Here is a 27772-nt window from a genome sequence, read left to right as displayed (position 1 = left end):
CGGCCCAATAGCTCAAGGGAGCCTCAGTACAACACATCCAATTGGCCGCACACTGCTCGTCTACCGGCAAGTTTCCCCAAGGAACTATGGTCCATGCAGTGGCGACGGCGAGTACGCCTGTGCCACAGTGTTGAAAAGAAGTAAAAGTAGCATTAGCCATCCCTGGACACGTGTTTCGAGGTAGTTGCCTCTCGTCAGCAGGGAGTAGGTGAGTGTAATGGGGTGCCGCGTAGACTGCCAAAGACGTATTAACAGGTAACATACCACTCATGGCGCGCAGGTTCTGGTCCAGGGCCCGCCGGCCCAATAGCTCAAGGGAGCCTCAGTACAACACATCCAATTGGCCGCACACTGCTCGTCTTACCAGCAAGTTGCCCCAAGGAACTATGGTCCATGTAGTGGCAACGGCGAGTACGCCTGTGCCACAGTGTTGAAAAGAAGTAAATGTAGCATTAGCCATCCCTGGACACGTGTTTCGAGGTAGTTGCCCCTCGTCAGCAGGGAGTAGGTGAGTGTAATGGGGTGCCGCGTAGACTGCCAAAGACGTATTAACAGGTAACGTACCACTCATGGCGTGCAGGTGCTGGTCTAGGGCCCGTCGGCCCAATAGCTCAAGGGAGCCTCAGTACAACACATCCAATTGGCCGCACACTGCTCGTCTTACCAGCAAGTTGCCCCAAGGAACTATGGTCCATGTAGTGGCGACTGCGAGTACGCCTGTGCCACAGTGTTGAAAAGAAGTAAAAGTAGCATTAGCCATCCCTGGACACGTGTTTCGAGGTAGTTGCCTCTCGTCAGCAGGGAGTAGGTGAGTGTAATGGGGTGCCGCGTAGACTGACAAAGACGTATTAACAGGTAACGTACCACTCATGGCGCGCAGGTGCTGGTCCAGGGCCCGTCAGCCCAATAGCCCAAGGGAGCCTCAGTACAACACATCCAATTGGCCGCACACTGCTCGTCTTACCAGCAAGTTGCCCCAAGGAACTATGGTCCATGTAGTGGCGACGGCGAGTACGCCTGTGCAACAGTGTTGAAAAGAAGTAAAAGTAGCATTAGCCATCCCTGGACACGTGTTTCGAGGTAGTTGCCTCTCGTCAGCAGGGAGTAGGTGAGTGTAATGGGGTGCCGCGTAGACTGCCAAAGACGTATTAACAGGTAACGTACCACTCATGGCGCGCAGGTGCTGGTCCAGGGCCCGTCGGCCCAATAGCTCAAGGGAGCCTCATTACAACACATCCAATTGGCCGCACACTGCTCGTCTTACAAGCAAGTTGCCCCAAGGAACTATGGTCCATGTAGTGGCAACGGCGAGTACGCCTGTACCACAGTGTTGAAAAGAAGTAAAAGTAGCATTAACCATCCCTGGACACGTGTTTCGAGGAAGTTGCCTCTCGTCAGCAGGGAGTAGGTGAGTGTAATGGGGTGCCGCGTAGACTGCCAAGGACGTATTAACAGGTAACGTACCACTCATGGTGCGCAGGTGCTGGTCCAGGGCCCGTCGGCCCAATAGCTCAAGGTAGCCTCAGTACAACACATCCAATTGGCCGCACACTGCTCGTCTTACCAGCAAGTTGCCCCAAGGAACTATGGTCCATGTAGTGGCGACGGCGAGTACGCCTGTGCCACAGTGTTGAAAAGAAGTAAAAGTAGCATTAGCCATCCCTGGACACGTGTTTCGAGGTAGTTGCCTCTCGTCAGCAGGGAGTAGGTGAGTGTAATGGGGTGCCACGTAGACTGCCAAAGACGTATTAACAGGTAACGTACCACTCATGGCGCGCAGGTGCTGGTCCAGGGCCCGTCGGCCCAATAGCTCAAGGGAGCCTCAGTACAACACATCCAATTGGCCGCACACTGCTCGTCTTACCAGCAAGTTGCCCCAAGGAACTATGGTCCATGTAGTGGCGATGGCGAGTACGCCTGTGCCACAGTGTTGAAAAGAAGTAAAAGTAGCATTATCCATCCCTGGACACGTGTTTCGAGGTAGTTGCCTCTCGTCAGCAGGGAGTAGGTGAGTGTAATGGGGTGCCGCGTAGACTGCCAAAGACGTATTAACAGGTAACGTACCACTCATGGCGCGCAGGTGCTGGTCCAGGGCCCGTCGGCCCAATAGCTCAAGGGAGCCTCAGTACAACACATCCAATTGGCCGCATACTGCTCGTCTTACCAGCAAGTTGCCCCAAGGAACTATGGTCCATGTAGTGGCAACGGCGAGTACGCCTGTGCCACAATGTTGAAAAGAAGTAAAAGTAGCATTAGCCATCCCTGGACACGTGTTTCGAGGTAGTTGCCTCTCGTCAACAGGGAGTTGGTGAGTGTGATGGGGTGCCGCGTAGACTGCCAAAGTCGTATTAACAGGTAACGTACCACTCATGGCGCGCAGGTGCTGGTCCAGGGCCCGTCGGCCCAATAGCTCAAGGGAGCCTCAGTACAACACATCCAATTGGCCGCACACTGCTCGTCTTACCAGCAAGTTGCCCCAAGGAACTATGGTCCATGTAGTGGCGATGGCGAGTACGCCTGTGCCACAGTGTTGAAAAGAAGTAAAAGTAGCATTATCCATCCCTGGACACGTGTTTCGAGGTAGTTGCCTCTCGTCAGCAGGGAGTAGGTGAGTGTAATGGGGTGCCGCGTAGACTGCCAAAGACGTATTAACAGGTAACGTACCACTCATGGCGCGCAGGTGCTGGTCCAGGGCCCGTCGGCCCAATAGCTCAAGGGAGCCTCAGTACAACACATCCAATTGGCCGCACACTGCTCGTCTTACCAGCAAGTTGCCCCAAGGAACTATGGTCCATGTAGTGGCAACGGCGAGTACGCCTGTGCCACAGTGTTGAAAAGAAGTAAAAGTAGCATTAGCCATCCCTGGACACGTGTTTCGAGGTAGTTGCCTCTCGTCAGCTGGGAGTAGGTGAGTGTAATGGGGTGCCGCGTAGGCTGCCAAAGTCGTATTAACAGGTAACGTACCACTCATGGCGCGCAGGTGCTGGTCCAGGGCCTGTCGGCCCAATAGCTCAAGGGAGCCTCAGTACAACACATTCAATTGGCCGCACACTGCTCGTCTTACCAGCAAGTTGCCCCAAGGAACTATGGTCCATGTAGTGCCGACGGCGAGTACGCCTGTGCCACAGTGTTGAAAAGAAGTAAAAGTAGCATTAGCCATCCCTGGACACGTGTTTCGAGGTAGTTGCCTCTCGTCAGCAGGGAGTAGGTGAGTGTAATGGGGTGCCGCGTAGACTGCCAAAGACGTATTAACAGGTAGCGTACCACTCATGGCGCGCAGGTCCTGCTCCAGGGCCCGTCGGCCCAATAGCTCAAGGGAGCCTCAGTACAACACATCCAATTGGCCGCACACTGCTCGTCTTACCAGCAAGTTGCCCCAAGGAACTATGGTCCATGTAGTGGCGACGGCGAGTACGCCTGTGCCACAGTGTTGAAAAGAAGTAAAAGTAGCATTAGCCATCCCTGGACACGTGTTTCGAGGTAGTTGCCTCTCGTCAGCAGGGAGTAGGTGAGTGTAATGGGGTGCCGCGTAGACTGCCAAAGACGTATTAACAGGTAACGTACCACTCATGGCGCGCAGGTGCTGGTCCAGGGCCCGTCGGCCCAATAGCTCAAGGGAGCTTCAGTACAACACATCCAATTGGCCGCACACTGCTGTCTTACCAGCAAGTTGCCCCAAGGAATTTTTGGCCTTGTAGTGGCGACTAGCAGAGTGCGGCCAATCGGATTTTTGTTTACTGCTGCATGTGTTCATACAGTTTCACAACAATGTTCCCATTTATATGAGACACCTAATATATTTTCTATTTCTACCCCTTCATCTTCCAGTACCATAAGCATATACATCAATAATTCCTGTGCATCTTGCTGGACATCTTGTGTAAACTGTGTACATCCAGAACATTCATCTAAAAGATTTCTAACATCAGAAGCACTTTCTATTTTAGTTTTATCATTACTCAGCTTCTCATAAAGGAGACTCAGCAGAGAACAGAATCTTTTTTCATGATTTTGAATTATCTGCTCTTGCAAAATTTGAAGATAAAATACAACATTGAGCACTACATTTGCGTAGCAGTTGACACCAGAGCTATTTTCAAAATGACAACCAACAACCTCTTCAACACTGTCCTTTTTCTTTTTGCTTGCAGTCACATCACTCTCTTTTTGTTTTCTCTTCTGTACATCCTCATTACAGATATTCTCAAATCTCCTTTTCCGACAAACAACACGTTTTTCAAAACACAGGATACTGACCTAAATGAGGAGCATAGCTTCTTCTTAATCTATTATACTCCTTTACACAGTTTTCATCAGCACTTACGTTTGAGTCATCAAAGTCTATCATGAATAAACCAGATATTTTTTTCACGCGTGACAAAGCAACATATGCCATACCTTCTTTAAACACAGTAGATCCAATGTTTACAAATGCACTATCTACAGTTAATCCTTGAGATTTGTGAATAGTTACTGCATATGCTAGAGAAAACGGAAACTGCTTCCTACGTACATATAAGTCTTTCACAAGCAAGAAACGAACTGAACAACGACAAATGTCTTTAACCTCTTCAATCTGATCAAATTTTATTTTTAAAAATTCAATTCCAACTTTTTTCTGGTAATTAACAAAACCCACAACTTTACCCATAGCTCCGTTCACTAAACCTTTCTCTACATCCAAATTACGTCTTAAAATTACTCGACAGTTCATACATACATAAAGATTCTTGTCTAAACCGGCTGTTTTCGAGATGTTTTTCTCTAGAGAATCCAATTCACTTGTCAATTTGTTTGTCAATATAAGAGTTATTCCTTCATGTTGTATTTCATCCACAGCTTCCAGTGTGACAATCTCTTCATTTTCCAATTTCAAAAGTTCTTGATTGAAAATAGAGCATTCATGTAGTGTTGGCATTAAGCAGATTACAGTATTTTTTCCAGCAATGTTCTTGTATATTTTCTCTGGAACTATTTGTTCTGTTGGAAACACATTACATAGCAATCGACTCTGTAAAGCTTTTCTGCCATGTTCTGTGAGTTGTCCAATTCTGATATCTTTGAGAATACTTGCATAATCCTCATCATTGGCTTGCCGCATATTGGTAATGAGTTCTTTATACTCAAAGTATGTCCAAATATTCACATTACCTATACTTCCTAATGACTTTTTCGTGTCTTCATGTGTAAGGGTTTGAAATACTGGTTGTCCTTTAACTGGAGCAAGCTGCAGAAGATCCCCAAAAACTATAACATGTTTTCCTCCAAATAGCACGTCATAGTTTGTCTTTAGAATTTGCTGCATTCTTAAATGCACAAAGGCAAGCATTAAGTTTGATACCATGTTTACCTCATCAATGAAGAGAACTTTCATTTTTTTCAATACTCTTGCAACTTCAAAACATTCTTCTCCTGTTAGCTTGTGGTATTGTATTTTGTTCTCGTACTCTACTGGTAACATTAGCAAACAACTGAGGGTAATTCCTTTTATGTTATATGCTGCTAACCCAGTATCCTGGCTGATGACGGCTGATAGCCAGAAACCGGTCCTAGGATGCTTGATTCCGGTCCAGGGAAGACATGGCTTGGCAGTTCGGGCTGGACTGTTCCCATGAGGCACAGGGTCAAGACTGATTTGCATATGGCCATGTCTAAACTGGGGTGGCGTAGTGGGCAAAAGAACGATGGATTTAACCCAGCTCTCTTGACTGGGGGAGAATGTCTGCATTGTCAGCATTCCGTCCATCATTTGTTTGTTGTAACGCTTTTCGCCCTAAGTGGGATGGGTATTCCCAGACGTGGGACCCGTGCTCACTACGACACTGGAGTCAAGCTATCCTGGCTGATGACGGCTGATAGCCAGAAACCGGTCCTAGGATGCTTGATTCCGGTCCAGGGAAGACATGGCTTGGCAGTTCGGGCTGGACTGTTCCCATGAGGCACAGGGTCAAGACTGATTTGCATATGGCCATGTCTAAACTGGGGTGGCGTAGTGGGCAAAAGAACGATGGATTTAACCCAGATCTCTTGACTGGGGGAGAATGTCTGCATTGTCAGCATTCCGTCCATCATTTGTTTGTTGTAACGCTTTTCGCCCTAAGTGGGATGGGTATTCCCAGACGTGGGACCCGTGCTCACTACGCCACTGGAGTCAAGCTATCCTGGCTGATGACGGCTGATAGCCAGAAACCGGTCCTAGGATGCTTGATTCCGGTCCAGGGAAGACGTGGCTTGGCAGTTCGGGCTGGACTGTTCCCATGAGGCACAGGGTCAAGACTGATTTGCATATGGCCATGTCTAAACTGGGGTGGCGTAGTGGGCAAAAGAACGATGGATTTAACGCAGATCTCTTGACTGGGGGAGAATGTCTGCATTGTCAGCATTCCGTCCATCATTTGTTTGTTGTAACGCTTTTCGCCCTAAGTGGGATGGGTATTTCCAGACGTGGGACCCGTGCTCACTACGCCACTGGAGTCAAGCTATCCTGGCTGATGACGGCTGATAGCCAGAAACAGGTCCTAGGATGCTTGATTCCGGTCCAGGGAAGACATGGCTTGGCAGTTCGGGCTGGACTGTTCCCATGAGGCACAGGGTCAAGACTGATTTGCATATGGCCATGTCTAAACTGGGGTGGCGTAGTGGGCAAAAGAACGATGGATTTAACCCAGATCTCTTGACTGGGGGAGAATGTCTGCATTGTCAGCATTCCGTCCATCATTTGTTTGTTGTAACGCTTTTCGCCCTAAGTGGGATGGGTATTCCCAGACGTGGGACCCGTGCTCACTACGCCACTGGAGTCAAGCTATCCTGGCTGATGACGGCTGATAGCCAGAAACCGGTCCTAGGATGCTTGATTCCGATCCAGGGAAGACATGGCTTGGCAGTTCGGGCTGGACTGTTCCCATGAGGCACAGGGTCAAGACTGATTTGCATATGGCCATGCCTAAACTGGGGTGGCGTAGTGGGCAAAAGAACGATGGATTTAACCCAGATCTCTTGACTGGGGGAGAATATCTGCATTGTCAGCATTCCGTCCATCATTTGTTTGTTGTAACGCTTTTCGCCCTAAGTGGGATGGGTATTCCCAGACGTGGGACCCGTGCTCACTACGCCACTGGAGTCAAGCTATCCTGGCTGATGACGGCTGATAGCCAGAAACCGGTCCTAGGATGCTTGATTCCGGTCCAGGGAAGACATGGCTTAGCAGTTCGGGCTGGACTGTTCCCATGAGGCACAGGGTCAAGACTGATTTGCATATGGCCATGTCTAAACTGGGGTGGCGTAGTGGGCAAAAGAACGATGGATTTAACCCAGATCTCTTGACTGGGGGAGAATGTCTGCATTGTCAGTATTCCGTCCATCATTTGTTTGTTGTAACGCTTTTCGCCCTAAGTGGGATGGGTATTCCCAGACGTGGGACCCGTGCTCACTATGCCACTGGAGTCAAGCTATCCTGGCTGATGACGGCTGATAGCCAGAAACCGGTCCTAGGATGCTTGATTCCGGTCCAGGGAAGACATGGCTTGGCAGTTCGGGCTGGACTGTTCCCATGAGGCACAGGGTCAAGACTGATTTGCATATGGCCATGTCTAAACTGGGGTGGCGTAGTGGGCAAAAGAACGATGGATTTAACCCAGATCTCTTGACTGGGGGAGAATGTCTGCATTGTCAGCATTCCGTCCATCATTTGTTTGTTGTAATGCTTTTCACCCTAAGTGGGATGGGTATTCCCAGACATGGGATCCGTGCTCACTACGCCACTGGAGTCAAGCTATCCTGGCTGATGACGGCTGATAGCCAGAAACCGGTCCTAGGATGCTTGATTCCGGTATAGGGAAGACATGGCTTGGCAGTTCGGGCTGGACTGTTCCCATGAGGCACAGGGTCAAGACTGATTTGCATATGGCCATGTCTAAACTGGGGTGGCGTAGTGGGCAAAAGAATGATGGATTTAACCCAGATCTCTTGACTGGGGGAGAATGTCTGCATTGTCAGCATTCCGTCCATCATTTGTTTGTTGTAACGCTTTTCGCCCTAAGTGGGATGGGTATTCCCAGACGTGGGACCCGTGCTCACTACGCCACTGGAGTCAAGCTATCCTGGCTGATGACGGCTGATAGCCAGAAACCGGTCCTAGGATGCTTGATTCCGGTCCAGGGAAGACATGGCTTGGCAGTTCGGGCTGGACTGTTCCCATGAGGCACAGGGTCAAGACTGATTTGCATATGGCCATGTCTAAACTGGGGTGGCGTAGTGGGCAAAAGAACGATGGATTTAACCCAGATCTCTTGACTGGGGGAGAATGTCTGCATTGTCAGCATTCCGTCCATCATTTGTTTGTTGTAACGCTTTTCGCCCTAAGTGGGATGGGTATTCCCAGACGTGGGACCCGTGCTCACTACGCCACTGGAGTCAAGCTATCCTGGCTGATGACGGCTGATAGCCAGAAACCGGTCCTAGGATGCTTGATTCCGGTCCAGGGAAGACATGGCTTGGCAGTTCGGGCTGGACTTTTCCCATGAGGCACAGGGTCAAGACTGATTTGCATATGGCCATGTCTAAACTGGGGTGGGGTAGTGGGCAAAAGAACGATGGATTTAACCCAGATCTCTTGACTGGGGTAGAATGTCTGCATTGTCAGCATTCCGTCCATCATTTGTTTGTTGTAACGCTTTTCGCCCTAAGTGGGATGGGTATTCCCAGACGTGGGACCCATGCTCACTACGCCACTGGAGTCAAGCTATCCTGGCTGATGACGGCTGATAGCCAGAAACCGGTCCTAGGATGCTCTATTCCGGTCCAGGGAAGACATGGCTTGGCAGTTCGGGCTGGACTGTTCCCATGAGGCACAGGGTCAAGACTGATTTGCATATGGCCATGTCTAAACTGGGGTGGTGTAGTGGACAAAAGAACGATGGATTTAACCCAGATCTCTTGACTGGAGGAGAATGTCTGCATTGTCAGCATTCCGTCCATCATTTGTTTGTTGTAACGTCCAGTTAATACAGCGCACCCGTGGTGTCGCAAGAAGGGGGTTGTGAAAAGTGTTGAAACACTGTCTTGTCGCAGCGCTGCAACACTTTTTATGAGTGAGGCCCAGCAATGGGCACTATCGTATTGATGGTGTGCAGTCCTGCCTTGTAGTTTTGTCGCAGGGCAGCGCAGCACAGCAACATTGCTTGCATTGCTTTGATGGTGTGCAGTCCTGCCTTGTAGTTTTGTCGCAGGGCAGCGCAGCACAGCAACATTGCTTGCATTGCTTGCAGCCCGGTCCCAAATCAAAACAATTTTCAAGAAATATATATGTTGCAAAATCCTTCCACTTATAATTATCTTCATTTTCACTTTTGTTATACAGATCAACATTTCTTGTTTGAATTTTATAATGGCTTCTCCGGCAACAAATACAAGTAATATTTGGTCTTTCATTAGAGATGATAGCAAATTTTGTCATTTCATCTTCAAAAATTTTTACTAACAGTGAGTTCTACATTCTCTTCCACATTTTCCTCAATGACTGTGTCATTTCCTGCACTTTCTTGCTCTGGACCAAAGTAACAAAACTGAATATCATCAGTAATCTTCACTACATCTGATACAGATCCACGGAACAGAGCACTATTCAACTCATTTAACTTTAGTGCTGGACATTTAGCAAAATACAATGTTCTCACAAACTTTCTCATTTCAGTATGATGAACAGCCAGCATCATAAAATGGTGAAAAACACTTTGGCAAACTTTCCTAGATAGACAAGCAAGAGAATGTCCTTGCAAACCAGTATTCTCTCTCACTCTGCATGGGTCTAGTCTTTGAAGCACCTTAATCTTCTGTTTAACACTCTTTTTACTATATTCTCTTAGAAAGTCACGTAATTTATCAATAGATTCCTGTCGCACAGTGCAAATACTACTACAATTCCAAGTGTACACTGGGGCTTTAGGAAGTCTCCCCATAACCTCATCAGCTAACACTTCTTCCTCATTTCTTGGAACCCTTTTCTCCTTTTCCATTACACAACCATCTTTAACTTCATAAGCTCGACCATTGGTGTCAACTGCATGCAACAAACTATTACTTTGAAGATAACTCTCTTCATTAAAAAATGGCTCAGTACTTGAACTATGCTTCCATTCTCCTAAGAACACTTTACAAAAGTTATTTTTTTCACTACTCTTTTCCTTTTGCTTTGTGACTTCATTGCTTTGACTAATTTTTCGAATCTACGCATCCTGTTCAAAATTAAAATGAATAGTTTTCGTTTTATTTCCAAAGCCTTAGCAACAATTGTTTCAATATATTTCTTTTTTTTTTATAAAATTTGGTTTTCTTCTTATATTTTTTCACATCCTTTAGCAAATTTAACATAACTCTTCTCTGAAACATTTTTCTACGATTGTTTTTAAAATCTATTTTTCGTGTTAAGTCACTCTTTCTTACTTCAGATTCAACATTGGCTTTTCGTATTTTCTGTCGACTCTGTTGTTGTTTTGTACTTGAAACACTATTTGCAGTGGATATATTCTTAACATTTTTTCTTTATTTGAAGATATTTTTAAAAAAATCCTTAGTCTGCTTACCAGAAGACTTTTTCTTTTTTCCAACATGAGGTTCTTCAACTATTTTTTTTGGTCCAGTTTTCTTCAAATATAGATGTTGTTGCTGTTCTTTTCTCTTTCTTGACTTTATAGGCATCTTTAATTAATTTCACTGTTGTTCAGCAATACCTGAAAGAAACTAAAAAAATAAATACCTTTATATAATTTTAATACATTACGATTTTTTTTCAGAGCTTTTCAAATCCCATCATATGACCTGTCCCTTTCCTACAACTGCAAGTCTGACAGAACAAGAGCAACACGTATTACATCTCTAACATCAATTCCTGTGTGCACACAGACTCATGGTGTGATTCTAGGCAAAAAACAATTTTGGTTTGGCAATTTCAAAGCACATTTACTACTGTGGAAGAGTAAGTGATAATTACTATGGCAGCCTGACACATTTTCCTTATATTTTAGAGAAGCAGAAAAGAGTACATGTCCTAACAGCTACTTGAGACCATCAGCATGTGTTACAGGGTGAGTGATTAGAGTAGAGCAATGGAAATGAGACTTGGTGACGTTGAATGTGTTAGCATTACACACTGCTATCTCAAATACCACACAGAGCTGAATAGTAAGCATGAGAGTGCAGGAGAAGCACCTGTCTGTGTGCTAAGAGCGTGCTTCTGGAGACCGTGTATTGTCAGGTGCAACACAGATCTGCATGTTCGCTTGCACAACTGCATGAAGACTGCAGACATGTATGTAAGACTACATGTGTGGTAAAGGTTAATTGGACTTTTGAACATGTAAAAACTACCTCAGCCATTGCGGGAGTGGAAGGAAAATGTACCATACTAATTTCAAATGTGTTAGCATTTGCCTCTCATTTGTGAGAAAGTGATCTGGTAAATGCTAACCATCACAGTTCTTGAAAACAAGCTCCCCCTTTCCTGCGAGTGCAAGTCTAACAGAGCAAGAGCAACACGGATTAAATCTCTGAGAAGAATTCCTGTGTGCACACAGACTCATGGTGTGATTCTAGGCACAAAACAGTATTTCTGGGTGATACCAGTACACCTTAACTTATGGTGAAGACATACTCCATAATATCTGACATGTTCAAGGCAGTTAAATATCTTCCTTAACATAAAATGTAAAACACAACTTTTAAAGTGGTAGGAAAATGTACCAGGCTAATTTCAAATGTGTTAGCATTTGCCTCTCATTTGTGAGAAAGTGAATTCTGCTGAATGCTAACCATCACAGTTCTTGAAAACAAGCTGCCCCTTTCCTGCGAGTGCAAGTCTAACAGAGCAAGAGCAACACGAATTAAATCTCTGTGAAAAATTCCTGTGTACAGACAGACTCATGATGTGATTCTAGGCACAAAATAGTATTTCTGGGTGATACCAGTACACCTTAACTTATGGTGAAGACATACTCCATAATATCTTTCAAGTTCAAGGCACTTAAATATCTTCCTTAACATAAAATGTAAAACACAACTTTTAAAGTGGTAGGAAAATGTACCATGCTAATTTCAAATGTGTTAGCATTTGCCTCTCATTTGTGAGAAAGTGATTTCTGCTGAATGCTAACCATCTCAGTTCTTGAAAACAAGCTGCCCCTTTCCTGCGAGTGCAAGTCTAACAGAGCAAGAGCAACACAAATTAAATCTCTGTGAAAAATTCCTGTGTACAGACAGACTCATGGTGTGATTCTAGGCACAAAACAGTATTTCTGGGTGATACCAGTACACCTTAACTTATGGTGAAGACATACTCCATAATATCTGACATGTTCAAGGCAGTTAAATATCTTCCTTAACATAAAATGTAAAACACAACTTTTAAAGTGGTAGGAAAATGTACCATGCTAATTTCAAATGTGTTAGCATTTGGGTCTCATTTGTGAGAAAGTGATTTCTGCTGAATGCTAAACATCACAGTTCTTGAAAACAAGCTGCCCCTTTCCTGCGAGTGCAAGTCTAACAGAGCAAGAGCAACACGAATTAAATCTCTGTGAAAAATTCCTGTGTACAGACAGACTCATGGTGTGATTCTAGGCACAAAATAGTATTTCTGGGTGATACCAGTACACCTTAACTTATGGTGAAGACATACTCCATAATATCTTTCAAGTTCAAGGCACCTAAATATCTTCCTTAACATAAAATGTAAAACACAACTTTTAAAGTGGTAGGAAAATGTACCATGCTAATTTCAAATGTGTTAGCATTTGCCTCTCATTTGTGAGAAAGTGATTTCTGCTGAATGCTAACCATCACAGTTCTTGAAAACAAGCTGCCCCTTTCCTGCGAGTGCAAGTCTAACAGAGCAAGAGCAACACAAATTAAATCTCTGAGAAGAATTCCTGTGTGCACACAGACTCATGGTGTGATTCTAGGCACAAAACAGTATTCCTGGGTGATACCAGTAAACCTTAACTTATGGTGAAGACATACTCCATAATATCTTTCAAGTTCAAGGCACTTAAATATCTTCCTTAAAATAAAATGTAAAACACAACTTTTAAAGTGGTAGGAAAATGTACCATGCTAATTTCAAATGTGTTAGCATTTGCCTCTCATTTGTGAGAAAGTGATGTATTCTGAATGCTAACCATCACAGTTCTTGAAAACAAGCTGCCCCTTTCCTGCGAGTGCAAGTCTAACAGAGCAAGAGCAACACGAATTAAATCTCTGTGAAAAATTCCTGTGTACAGACAGACTCATGGTGTGATTCTAGGCACAAAACAGTATTTCTGGGTGATACCAGTACACCTTAACTTATGGTGAAGACATACTCCATAGTATCTTTCAAGTTCAAGGCACTTAAATATCTTCCTTAACATAAAATGTAAAACACAACTTTTAAAGTGGTAGGAAAATGTACCATGCTATTTTCAAATGTGTTTGCATTTGCCTCTCATTTGTGAAAAAGTGATTTCTGCTGAATGCTAACCATCACAGTTCTTGAAAACAAGCTGCCCCTTTCCTGCGAGTGCAAGTCTAACAGAGCAAGAGCAACACAAATTAAATCTCTGTGAAAAATTCCTGTGTGCACACAGACTCATGGTGTGATTCTAGGCACAAAACAGTATTCCTGGGTGATACCAGTACACCTTAACTTATGGTGAAGTCATACTCCATAATATCTGACATGTTCAAGGCAGTTAAATATCTTCCTTAAAATAAAATGTAAAACACAACTTTTAAAGTGGTAGGAAAATGTACCATGCTAATTTCAAATGTGTTAGCATTTGCCTCTCATTTGTGAGAAAGTGATTTCTGCTGAATGCTAACCATCACAGTTCTTGAAAACAAGCTGCCTCTTTCCTGCGAGTGCAAGTCTAACAGAGCAAGAGCAACACTAATTAAATCTCTGTGAAAAATTCCTGTGTACAGACAGACTCATGGTGTGATTCTAGGCACAAAACAGTATTTCTGGGTGATAACAGTACACCTTAACTTATGGTGAAGACATACTCCATAATATCTTTCAAGTTCAAGGCACTTAAATATCTTCCTTAACATAAAATGTAAAACACAACTTTATAAGAAGAATCACTTTTCTATTATTTATATCCAACTACACCACATACATCCCCTCTCAAATTCATAACTCACCTTTAAAAGTAGTTAGTTGAGAAAGAAATGTGCCACTCACACAGCAGATTATCAGAGCCAGAATCTCTGAACTGTACACCTCTCAGCAGAACCAGTAAATGTCAATCTTTCCCTCTCTTTTTTCACACATATACATGTTAACTTCAAATCACAGTGTTTCCCACATTTTTTCAAATGGAATCACACATTTCTATTGGTTGCAAATTTCAACCCTTTTCCAAATGATCCCTTCCCCCAACATGACTTCTGCCTGCTACCATAGCAACAGGTCATGGAACACTGGTGTGAGCAGAGAGGTCAGAAGTTCAGCACACAATGTTTGAAATCCAAAGAGCAAGAGTGCTTGACTTTTCAAACCTAACAGCAAATCCAAACTAATGTTCTGTAGGAACACATTTTTCTGAACCAATACAAAACATGTTTTTTAAAATTTAAACATACAGCCTAGTTTTTAGTGTTGAATGGTCTGAAACAGCCAATGATTTCTTTTTATTTTGAAAAAAGTATGTAAGCCTCCATTTTACATCTATCTTTCTTTTCATATTGCCATTCTACTGAAAGATGCCTTCTGAGTGCATCCAGATCTCCTTGGAAGATGCTCACAGTGTGGATTATAGGTCACAGCTATGTCTTCTGGAGTGAAAAGTTTGCAGAAAAAAGAGGTATTGTGAAAGATCTTGCTTTGCCAAATGCAGACATTAAATGGATTGGTCAGAGAGGGTTAAAGTGGCACCAATTAATGCCTTTGGTGAAAACCTTTCTACATCTCCCACAGCCTAACCTTATTATTGTGCACTGTGGTGGAAATGACCTAGGCACTTTAACTGGGGTAGGTCTGGAAATGCTTATTAAGGACACCTTTGTGCAATTTATGTCACTTTTTCCATAAACTGCCTTTGTATATTCTAATATATGCCAAAGGCAAAAGTGGAACTGGTCCAAATAACATTGTCCGCAGATTGACAAAGCAAGAAAGCACGTCAATAAGTCTGTTTCTGCTTTCCTCAGAGACTATGGTATGGGTTCTATATACCACAACAACTTGCGTTACAACATGCAAGGCATTTATAGAGGTGACGGTGTACATTTCAATGATGAAAGGAACAGAGTCTTGCTCTTGAACTTTAGACTCTGCATCGGTACTTACTTGTAGGTACCAAAAAACACTCAATTAACACAACGGCTCTTTTTAGAGCCCCCTAATATCTAAACACTTAATCTTCTTTTTTAAATCTTTTTTTTTTTTTTTTTTTTGCCATGCACGCTCGGTGCGCGCACCTCGCGAATATTAAAAAAAAAAAAATCTTTTTTTTTGCCCTTCGGGGTCCCACTGTGACCCCCTGACAAACGGTAGGGGGTCAGGAACTCCCTACCCTGCCCCCTTTTCACGTTCTCCACCTTTCCTTTTCAGTGTGACAGACAAAATGGCGGCTGACACTTCCTGATTTCGACCGATTCGAATGTTTACAGACATATAACAACCAATCAGAATTTCGCTCACGCACGTTAGGGTGCGCGCACCGTCCACTTACGGTGCGCGCACGGTATGCGCTTATAGATATTTATATGCTATTAAATGCTATTTTCTCAGGAACTACTGAACAGATTGACACCAGACCTGCAAAAGGCACTTCCCTGACCTGAGGACTACTTCTCTGCCAAATTTCAAGTAATTCTGTTCAGCCGTTCGGGCTGTACCTTCGACTAAAGGTCCTATGGAAAAATACATGGGGAAAACGCGTTTTGGGTCCCCCCTTTTTTCGCAGCCCCTGCTTGACGAATCACCCCGAGACTTTCAGGGTAGGAGCTGAGCGGAGCGCCCCATTAGTTTTGAAATTTTCGCGAGGACTCGTCAACCGGCGCCAAAGTTATTCAAAATAGAATTTTCAGATTTCCTATGGAAACACGGTCCTAACTATAACTATCTACTTGCGACCGCCAGTAGATAATATATATATATATATATATATATATATATATATATATTCCTTCAGGTGCCCCAGAACATGAAGACGCCACTCCACGGAGGATGATTTACAAAACCTTTTATTGCAAACCACGGAAAGCAGCCCAGTCCTTGCTGTCCCTTACGCGATTCAGTGTAACAAACACCTTAATCATAGGGGGAGGGGGAACTTGGCAAGATCCGGTGAGTACTTCACATCTTTTTATCCCATAGCGCAGTCACTTTCCAGTAAGTTGCATGCTGGGTAATGAAGTCAAAATTAAACCTTCCAGTAGGGTCCGTTTTCTTGCCAAAATGTTTTTAACCCCAAATTCTTTATCGTTTTGCACAGCCCTCCGGTGGGCTGCTGGGTTGCTTTCCTGATTCAATTTACGCATCCCTCGTGCTGGCAGGCAAGGAAGATTCACGGCCTCGCAGTCCTGTCATTTTCAGGTGGTGCATCTTCCGCGGCTTGGAGCCTATATATATATATATATCACCAGATTCCGTAGGACTGCCTCGAAGCAAATACGGACACGGACCAGGTAATTCGTGCAGAAATTTATTCGGCGCAGTATGTCGCCATAACGTTTCGGCTCGTCTGAGCCTTGATCACATGACAATGTGACTGAGCTAGACCACATTATTTAAAGTGACAGTGCTGATTAGTAAGAGTTCAAAGTTCAAGCATGTGATAGGTTTATGGGAATAGAGGTAGAAGAAACACACAATCATGAGAAAGTATGTAAACAGTGCATTCACAAATGTTTCACATTATACCTTAAAAACGGAAATGACTTGCATACAATGGTTATAATACAATTGTTTAAAAATCTATCCATTTTAAATAAATAATTAAACAACAATTGTGCAAATTAGCAAATAGTGCAAATTTGGATACCCGTTAAATAGAACAAACTATTAATTGTAGAAAGCGGTTAAATGCCACCTATTATAATAATGATAGCTTGGGTATGTATTAATTGGTTAAATCCAAATATAAATCATGTCTATTCCGTTCAATGTGCGTTTATGGGTTAAATCCCAAGTCGATATTGTGTCTCAATACACCTCATTTACATACTAATTGTCCTCTCACGTGCAAATACAATGTTAGTTGCACTAAATAGTATCACCCATTAAATATTAAATGGCATATCTACTCCCTGCGGCTATTTGTTGGGTATTTTAGTACCATGACAAAGATGCCATTTGTCTTATATTTTATCTTTGCTTGTAAATAAATAGAACCCTTGTATTACGTGAAAAAAATTTTTTGTCTAAAAGTATCGTGGGATCTTGTTCTCTTTAGTGGATAGGGGGACTGACTAACCCAGCAATACTGAGATAAATATATATTTATTCAATCGATCAAAAATATGATCATTCACATTTCATATACAGTACATGATCATTAAGAACATTAATAAAATGTGCACCAACCGTTAAAATGTTTTACAATACAGTAAAACAAGCTACTAGATTTTTTTTTTTTTTCAAATCAATGTACATGCGTCTGAGAAATACCACTTAACCTAATTAAAGTTTGATTTGACGGCAGCCTGGTAGAGCGTGCTAAAACCCTCGCGTTTCCGTGAGGACAGGTATTCTCACGGAGGACTCCTGAACTCCAGTCAGGTTTCTATCAAAGCGCATTTCCCAAACTTTGCTGTTCATCGCTGCACTCCCCGATAATCCCCCCGCGCCGGCCGGCCCCCGTTATTACCCTTTATATGAAGGATCTATGTTGAAAGCAAGTTATGAGTTTCTGTCCCCGCGGATCCTATGATGAAGTTGAAGCCACCTGTCATCCGAAGCTGTATAATGGCCTCTGCTGGGAAATACAAAAGTGCCATGGATTAATGATAGAGCCATATCTGCAGTCTGGCTGACACATTTGATGCCTCTTCTGATAGGCTCTGATATTAAGAAATATCTGTTCGTGTATCCTTGCAGTGTGCTCTCGTTGGGCGTGGATTAAGGCGTGCTTTATGTCTTACTTTTATTCATATGAAAGCGTCCCTAAATCCGGCCGAACGGAGTGTTACGGAAAGCAGGGCGAGCTTCGGGATGCGTATCTGGGCGGTACGTAATCCTGTGTAATTCGTGGGACACAAATTATCAATATATTTCTATGATGTTGCTCTTTTAAAAAGTGCATTTTGCACAATAATGTGCATTCTCGCAGAGCTTATGTTCTCTTGCATCACTGTTCCTCAAGCACTGTCGCAAAATGTAGTAACACGCACGAACCAGATATTTTACGTTTGTGTTCAGTCATGCGGGGTTATAATCAAGCTAACTACACGGGAGCTTATTTACAAGCCCCATGCGCCTCCGGTGCGTCACTTTTAATATGGGAAAAAGTGACGTACCGGCGGCGCAAGGGGCTTGTAAATAAGCCCCAGGATTGCTAAGAAGAGAAAAACTGGCAGCTTTCTGGCATGTTCTCAGACAACTGGATATTCCTCTTCCCCATGTTGTTTTCATTAACTAATGGACACATGTATGTGGTGAATTCGGAAAAACTGATTCCAATGTGTGCACCGGGTTTTTTGTAAATTGACCAATTAATGACAAAACTACATTGCAAAGTCGTCACTCGCAGGGGGTCCCAGACTGACCTTCCCATTGAATTTTAACTAAGCAGGTTGCAATTTGTGACTCTCTGTGATTAGCTGCAAACAGTGTCATTTTAACGATTTTGGGGGCCTCAAGCAAGACATATGTTGGGGGCACCTGTTTGGAACACCACTGAAATGCAATATGTATTTCAAGTAAATTCAAGCCTGCATAATCTCACAGCTATACTGAAATATCTAATAAACTTTTATAGCTCTCTTCTTTCTTTCTTTTTCTTTCTTTTTCTCTTTTCACTCTGGAACACTAACATAAGAAGGGTACACACACAACGGGGTGACATTAGTAATTTGATGTGACGTCGTAAGCCCTGTTAGAGATCTTCTAATGTGTTCCTGTATCTTCTTTATAAAAAATGTGTAATAAAACTTGTTGAAATAAAAAAAAAAAAAAAAACAGGGTCACACAAAATAATTGAAATATGTATTGCCCAGGTCCACGACATTCCTTAAGATGAGTGGATGACACAGAGTAGGAGATAGAGGCCGACAGAGACAGGGAGAGTGGTTTAGATAGAGCGCACTCAGAGGTTAAAATAGACAAGAGTGTTCAGTTTTCCAGGGAACCTTGGAAGATGCGGCCCTGGGAAATTGCCAACTATGCCCATGCCTTAAAACACTCTGGCCTCAAACACAAGAATGGTGCCCTGCAAGAGCCCTTTGTTTGCATTCCCAAATGGGAAACCTTTTTAAAGCAGGCCTCTTTCCTTAAAGGAACCGGAGCTGTTCTTAAATAAAAAAATACGTTATATGTTTGGAAAAACATAGGGGCATATTACCAAGCCAGGCGATAAAATTATCGCCGCTTTAGCGGCAGAAAACTGCCGCTAAAACGGCGATAATTGGCTTGATAATATGCTCTATGGAATTCCAATCGAAGCTCAGGTTAGACGTCCTTCACATCTAACATGGGCTTCAATTGGAATTCCATAGAGCATATTATCAAGCCCATTATCGCCGTTTTAGCGGCAGTTTTCTGCCGCTAAAGCGGCGATAATTTTATCGCCTGGCTTGTTAATATGCCCCATAATTTGATATTTCATGAACTTTTCGATGGTTGGCTACTGGAATTATGATCGCAAACCATTGATGCATTGCACATTGAATCACAATTTTGAAGGTACACCCATTTTACGAAATAAATATTCAATGTTGCCATCGCATACCCTGTGAAGATTGCAAATTGCAGGGCTTGGGATCACAACATTGCGTGATAGTCCGTCCCAGTGTTTTATGTGTGCTGTTCAGGGCCTTTACAGAGAGAGACAGACAGATATTTGTAAACTAGTTATCAAGTACCAAATAAGCTTTACCATGCCTAAGGGTTCAGAACACCATCCGCACTCAATGCGTGTCTTAGAGTGTCCTTATCCTCACAGTGTGATTTTTAATTTTAAAGTGGAAAACTCCAGTAGGTCAAATGTTCTGACATACTGTAAGAACAAATCGTTTTTTGATACATACTATACTTTGAGACTATCACAAAAAAACGATACGAATGCCAATATACAAATTTCCATTTGGCCTGCTGCATGTCTCCGAAATATGATAATAAAGTTGCAGGAAAAGTGTCTGTGCAATTATGAACTGATGTCCATAGAATGTGTGGATATTTTTAGGTCTTGATACATGCAGCTTTAACTGCCTAGGGATTTATGTGAAATGCTGTTAATAAGAATGCATATGCACTTTATAGTGTGCATGACAGGAACCTGAGGCTGTCCCCTTTAAAAAACACACGGTGGGGGTGGAGGCAGAATGTGTTCTGCATCAGGACTTGTCTCCTCCTATTCCGACCAATGCCATCGGCCTCTATCCCCTCCCATCCCGATCCAAGATGTCAGTGCACCATTCGTCACTTGACTACCAGACTCCACAGAAGATCAGCAGTGGGTGCTGCGGCTGCCTGTCCAGGGTCATTTCTTACCCCACTCTGGGTGAAGTAGAGATGCCAGAGAAACGTTATTGAAAAGAGGGGGGTCCCCTTTCGAGTGAGGTATCACCTTAAAGGATTCCTGCTCTGGGATCACAATCATGTCGTAATCCCAGACCAAAAATAGCAACTAGTTGCTAGGGAGATTTTTCTGGGGGATGGGTAGCCCTCCCAGGATGGGGTCGACCTCCCCAGGACCTGACACATTTTTTGAGGTTTTTCCATTCACTGGGGCTCGGGGAGATCACACAACCTTGCATTGAAGGAACATCAATGGCCATGGAAAGGAAAGCATGCTAGACATTTTCTTTTTTGTTCCCCTGTGCACATGGTGTTTTTGCAGCCCTGGGCATTATTTGTCATTTTTGGGAGGGATTGCCCCCCTTGCAAAAGGGCCCACTCCCTCTCAGGGCCAGGGCACTTATGTCATTGATCTGTTTCTGTGTCATTCACAGTATGTTTTCCCCTACCACAGCATACATAATGGGGCAAGGGATCAGCCCACTTCAGCCTTTGACGTGTTATTGTGATATTCACATTTTGCTTTTTATCACCACTTTAGAGGGTATGGGACAAGGGACCAGCCCACTTCCACAATTGTTCTTTTATTTTGATATTCATGTTATGCTTCCTCCAAGCACACCATAGGACAATGTGTCAGCCCATGTCCGCCATGATCTGTCACTGTATCAAATGTGCTATTCACATTTAACTTTCGCCCGCCCGCCATAGCATACATTGGGATAAAACGGGTAATCCCACTGCAGTCTTTGATCTGTTATTGTGACAGTCACATTATGCTGCTCCCCACCACATCATAGTACAAAGTGTCTTCCTATGTAAGCAAACGATTTGTTATTGCAACATCCATATTTTGCTCCCTGCACCACAGAATACATCATGGGGCAAGGGGTCAGTCAACATCAGCCTTTGATTTGTTATTTAGACATTCACATTTTTCTTTCACCCACCACATTGTGCATAGGGTAAAGGGTCAACCCATTTCATCCCATTTCAGCTATGGATCTGTTATTGTGTCATTCACATTTTGCTTCAACCCACCACATCATAGTGACTGGGGTAAGGAGTCAGCACACGTCAGCTATTGATCTGTTAATGTAACATTCACATTTTGCTTTTGACCACCACAGGATGCATTTTAGCTCAAAGGTAAGTCCACTTCAGCCATTGGTGAGCGTTTGTGTGAGTGATGGCATTATGCCCTTTCACAAGAAGAACAGTCTCATAAAAAGTAGTTCCCTTTAGTGACAGAGATTATTATGGCTAATAGGTACTTTTTCTTTATTGCATGTGTTTCAAGTTTAAGTAATAGTGTTTCCTATTTTTCTCTCTTTTACTGTCTTTGGAGAAATTCTTTAGATTTCATCATAGATAGAGATGTGTGCCTTTCCCTTTTTAGAGGGCTATGTCTTTGTCATTGCTTAATTTTCAATTGCAATTTATTTAATCTCATATCACTCTCTCTCTCTCTCTCTCTCTCTCTCTCTCTCTCTCTCTCTCTCTTTCTCTCTCTCTCTCTCTCTCTGTTTCTCAAACACACACACACACACACACATCATTCATTTCTAAGAGCACCTCTGCTTTCTACCTAGGTCTTATTATATGGTCCTCTCAGCAGATAACTGATGTCCAGGCCCTTACTCAAATAATCAAGGAGAGCTGTGTGGCAGGTTCTGATATTGAGACAGCATTTCAGAGAGAGGATCAAGCAGCAGAATCCAGAAGTAATTTGTCAGTCAGTGGAATGACATCCAATGCTGACTTATCTTCCAATGATTTTGAGGAACATGCCCATGACATCTTGATATTCCTTTGCAAGAACAGTCTGTGCTTCTAAGAGATAGTGCCAGAGTAGTCCAACCAGCAGCTCAGGCGGGTATATAGACCTTGTCAGGTTGTTCAAGCTAGTTAATTGGCATTGCTTACTTTCCACTTGCAATTTATTTAGCTGACTTCACACACTCACACACACACACACACACACACACACACACACACACACACACACACACGCATACACACCCACACACACCATTTATTTCTAAGCGCCCCTCCGCTTTCTACCTAGGATATATTATTTTAGAAAGTCAACAAAGATGCAATCTTGGTGGATTACTGATGTCTCTGCCCTAACGCAAAAAATGAAGATGAAGGACAACTCTGAGGGCAGGATATAATACTAAGACAGCATCTGAGGGAGAGGATCATGCAGCAAAATCAAAAAGTGATTTTTAGTCAGTGGAGTGCCAGCTGATGCTGACTCATCTTCCTGTGATTCTGAGGAACTTGTCCACAGCAGTCTTGATATTCCTTCACCAGCACAACCTGTGCTGCTAAGAGATAGTGCCAGAGTAGTGCAGTCAGCAGTGCAGGTAGGTGCCTTGCATTCACAGGAAGAGTGCTCACTTGGCAGCCCCACAGTTTAGTTCAGCCACAAATTACCTCATAAAGTCAATACTGCTTCCATAATTTTCTAGGTGATGACTTCCTTGAGGTAAAATGTGTACCAAACAAATTTGTGTTCTGAACAGTTTCTTGTGGAGCATGGAAACTCTCTGGTGCCTCATCCTGGGCATTCTGGGGGACTCCCACTTCACAAAGGAAGTTGAAAATATGTCTGGGCCTTACATTTAACATGGGAATTGTGCACACACCATCCACACAGTCCTAGTGGTCTACTTGCACGATTTAGGGAACAACCAGCTTAGCATCAGTCATGGTCAGAGAAAGGTTTGTGATTCTGAAAAGTATGTTGCATTCCAGTGATAATTCTGCAGCATTGCCCTGGGACCATATCGACCTTAACAGGTTGTTCAAAATTCAACATGTCATGGAATATTTGTCCACCAGAGACAATGTTATGTATGCATCACATTTTTCTGGATTGCGCTGGGTGCACCTTTCAAAAGGAGCGCCCAGCGCAATTCAGGAAATTACAACACATTATGGTGAGTGTGTTGTCCCCAGTGCAGCTGCAAACTCACGCTGCCCTAGGGGCAGCGCATTCAGGTGAAAAATTTAGCGGCTGCTTTTGAAGCCGCTCCGTGTTTTCACAGTGCAAGTGGCAACCCACCTGCACTTTTAAAGGAATTAGAGATCACATTGCAGGTGGGTGCAGTGAGTGACTGCACCTGCCTGCAAGGGGATGACTGGGGGGTCCATGGGACTCCATTCCCATCGCCAGAGGGCTGCAATCAGGGGGTGCACTGACAGTGCACCCCCTTTTAGGTGGCACAATGTCAGTGCACTTCCTGAGAGATTCATTGCCTCTATGCCTGCATCTGTAATACAGCCCAGGCACATAGGCAAAGGGATTCCCTTATTTGCATGGGGCCATGCGCCCCCATGCAAATGAGGGAACGCACTCTTGAGTAAGCGCTGGCACTGTTTAAGCACCAGCATTTTCATTATTACAGAAGGGGACACACAAGCATCTGCAGCCACTTTTGTAATACCAAAGAGCCCCGAGGGTGTTCAAAGTGTGCACAAACTCCTGTTGAGCCCCATGGGCATCTTGTGTAATCCTGCCCCAGGTTCTCAGAGATTTATATTCCTAGAAAGAATATTGCAGTGACTGAATCATTCCCTCTATACAAAGGGAAGCTGCTATTCAGACAGTACACATCAAGAAAAAGAGCTAACGATGGCATCAAGATGTACATGTTGTTCGAGAGTTTACCTGATCATGTGTAATGCCTAAGAGTAGAAAGTGTTCTATAATAAATCTTACAGATTTTCCCTCCATGTCAGGAATTAGTTGGAATATTGTGAGGGAGATTACACAATCACTCCTTCATAAAGATTATCACTTTTGTGTGGACACATTTTATACAGGACTGCCTTTGTTCAGCAAGTTGTACAACACTGGCACTGTGGAATGGGGTATCATTTAAAGTCACTGGAAAGGATTGTCCCAAGAATTGATTTAACCTACACTACACTACAATTCATGAAGAGAGTACTTCTCCAGTCACAATTTGCGATCAGCTGGCAGCGGTTTACGGCAGTATATTTGATTAAAACAAGCACGTGGACATTGTTATTTAGAAATTTCAGGGTACTTCAACCATGTAATGCTCGTTGTAAAACTGGCACATATTGTAAGAAGTTGGCCCACCCAATTTGGTTGGCAATATACGATGCCCATGTTGCCTATTATAAGACCAACCTGCGATGTCGTTGGGCATTAATGACAGACACTGGTTATCAGGGTGATACTAACTTTATTCACCTGCTTCCATCACCTTCCCTGTCCCTACACTATCTGCCCTCTTCCTGTCACCGCTCCTCCTCTTCCCCTGCCCTCCTAGCTCCGCCCACACCAAAGAAAATACCGCTCACCCTCTACATCTTCCCCCTTTTTAACCTCTTCTGTGCCCATGATGAGATAGTCTCGTCATGGAGCACGGTCGCGCTGTGCCCATGACGAGACTATCTCGTCATGAAACCCGCCCACTAATGAAACGCCCGGCACAGGAGGGGGAAAGGGCGTGGCACAGAAGGGGTTAACAAAATTAAATTAAATGACTGACTTGTTTACAGTTCTTCAATAAGTCGTCTCGGTCTGCGAATGTCCTGTCTCGGTCTCAGTGACATGGTTCCTGGCACTACCTCTGGTTCTCCTTCAAGCCCAGAATGCGGACTCTCGGCAGCGCCAGCAGGTTGCTCTCGGACTTCACTTTCTTGCTGCCCCCGCATCTTTTGAAGCGACTCCTTCATGCCAGGAGTGCATTTCTGAAAATGAGACGCATTTCGGGTAACTCTTCGGCTGTCCGATTCAGCCGTCACCATGGTTCCCTTCTTCTGAGTGATTGTCAATGGTTCAGCTCTGAACTTACAGTCTGTTTTCCGGTGCTGCTCCTGCTTGACGAGAACACAGTCCCCTTCGCGGATAGAAGGCGATCTTGCTCTCCTTCGGGCGTCCGCATACGATTTCATTCTCTCTTTCCCACGACGATCTGCGGACACAACCTCTTGATGAATGCGAGCAGGTGAGACTGCTCGCAGAGCGCCTTCCCATGTGGGTATCCTGTTCCTGATCGGTCTTCCCAACATTAGGGTGGCAGGACATTTGCCCGTGGTGGCATGGGGAGTTGTCCTGTAGGCCCGGAGGACCTCATTGAGAGCCACCTGGAGGTCCCTTTTCTCACTGGTCGCTTGTTGAAACGTTTTCTTCAAGGTGGCCATGAATCGTTCAATGGTACCATTGGCCTGTGGCCATAAGGGCGTGACTTCTCGATGCGTGAAGTTCATGTGTTGTGCAAACTCACTAAACTCATGTCTGTTGAATGGAGGGCCATTGTCCGTTTTGAGCACCTTTGGAATACCCCATGCCGCAAACACTTCATCCAGCACCGCGACAGTGCTGGCCGCACTGGTGGATGATACAAACTGGGCTATTGGGAACCGCGAATACTCGTCCATAATTGCTAGGACATACTTTCCTGACTGAAGAGGTCCATAGAAGTCCATAGCAAGTTCCTGCCACACACCGCTGGGCAATTCAGTCATTCGCAAAGGAGCCGGGGGACTTCCTTGACTGACAAGTTGACACTGCAGACAGTCTTTGAGAGTACGTTCCACCATCTGGTCTAATAACGGGAACCACACTCGCTCTCTCAGAGCTCGCTTCGTTGCAACTACGCCACGATGACCTTCGTGAGCTAGATTGACAATCCCCTGCCGTAGTTGCGTCGGCATGACAATCCTGTGGTCCCTCAGCAAAAGCCCTTCCGAGGTGGAAGACAACTCCTCACTCACATGTCTGAATGCTTGCAGCTCTTGGCTGCTTGCTGGATCTTCCTGTTCCTCATCACCATCAGGTCTCCACCTATTGGTCTGCAGACGCCGAAGTACCTTCTGAAGAATGATGTCTTGCGCCGTGGCTTTCAGAATGGCCTCCAGGGGAACCGCAGGCGGTTGAGCGTGGCCCACGACAAAATGGACATATTCCTCTGCTATTGATGCCCCTGGCGCCGACTCGGTTCTAGGGTGGCGAGACATGTAGTCGGCCGGATTTGCTGACTTTCCCGGCTTGCGCAGTATGGTGTAGGTGTACTCTTGCAGTCGCAGGCCCCATCGCTCGATCCGGGGTGGCATCTTCGACCGTGGATTTCCAAATATGGTGACGAGCGCCTGATGATCCGTCACCATTGTAAAGTGCTTGCCATAAATGAACACATGGAAGTGTTCGCAGGCCCAGACAACCGCCAGACTCTCTTTCTCTGGTTGAGAATATGCCTTTTCAGTGTCTGACAAGCTGCGACTCGCATACGCTACAATGTGGCGCTGATCCTCCTCTCGGTCATACTGAGCCAGGATCGCCCCTAGGACAACCGGGCTGGCATCCACGGTTATTTCCGTCTTCTGTTTGGGGTCAAAGTACGCCAGATTGTCAGCTGCCTCAACTGCCCGTTTGATGTCCTGGAAGGCCTGGTCACATTGACGGGTCCAGTCGAACGATTGTCCCTGCTTTGTGAGAGTGCGAAGTGGATGACTGATTGTGGCATAGTCTTTGATGTACCTGGCACAATAACTGGCCATACCCAGAAAGGAACGGACATCACTGACGTCTTGAGGGCTCTTGGTGTCATTTAAAGCCTTCACTTTTTCAGGGTCAGGCTTCATCCCTGCTCCAGAAAACACATGTCCAAAAAACTTGAGCGTTGATTAATGAAACTCACACTTCTCTTTGTTCAATGTCAAGTTAGCATCCAAGAGGGCATGGCATACTCGATCGAGGGCCTTGTCATGGTCTTGGATGTTGGACCCATACACAAGGATATCGTCGCTGTAGTTTAGCGTATTAGGTATATGGCGTATAGTTTGGCGTATCGCCTCCTGAAAGATCTCCACAGCAGAAGAGATGCCAAAGCTTAACCGTTTATAACGAAACAAACCCAGGTGTGTCGCGAACGTCGTTATATACCTTGACCGTTCATGTAGTTCCAGCTGATGATAGCCCTTGTTTAAGTCCAATTTCGAGAACACTCTGGCCCCATTCAGCGCAGCAATCATATCACTTAAGTGAGGCCCAGGATGTTGTTCCCATTCAATCGC

The sequence above is a fragment of the Triturus cristatus genome, chromosome 5_1, assembly GCF_964204655.1.
Source record: "Triturus cristatus chromosome 5_1, aTriCri1.1, whole genome shotgun sequence".
Taxonomy (NCBI): Eukaryota; Metazoa; Chordata; class Amphibia; order Caudata; family Salamandridae; genus Triturus; species Triturus cristatus.
Note: the sequence above shows the minus strand (reverse complement) of the source record.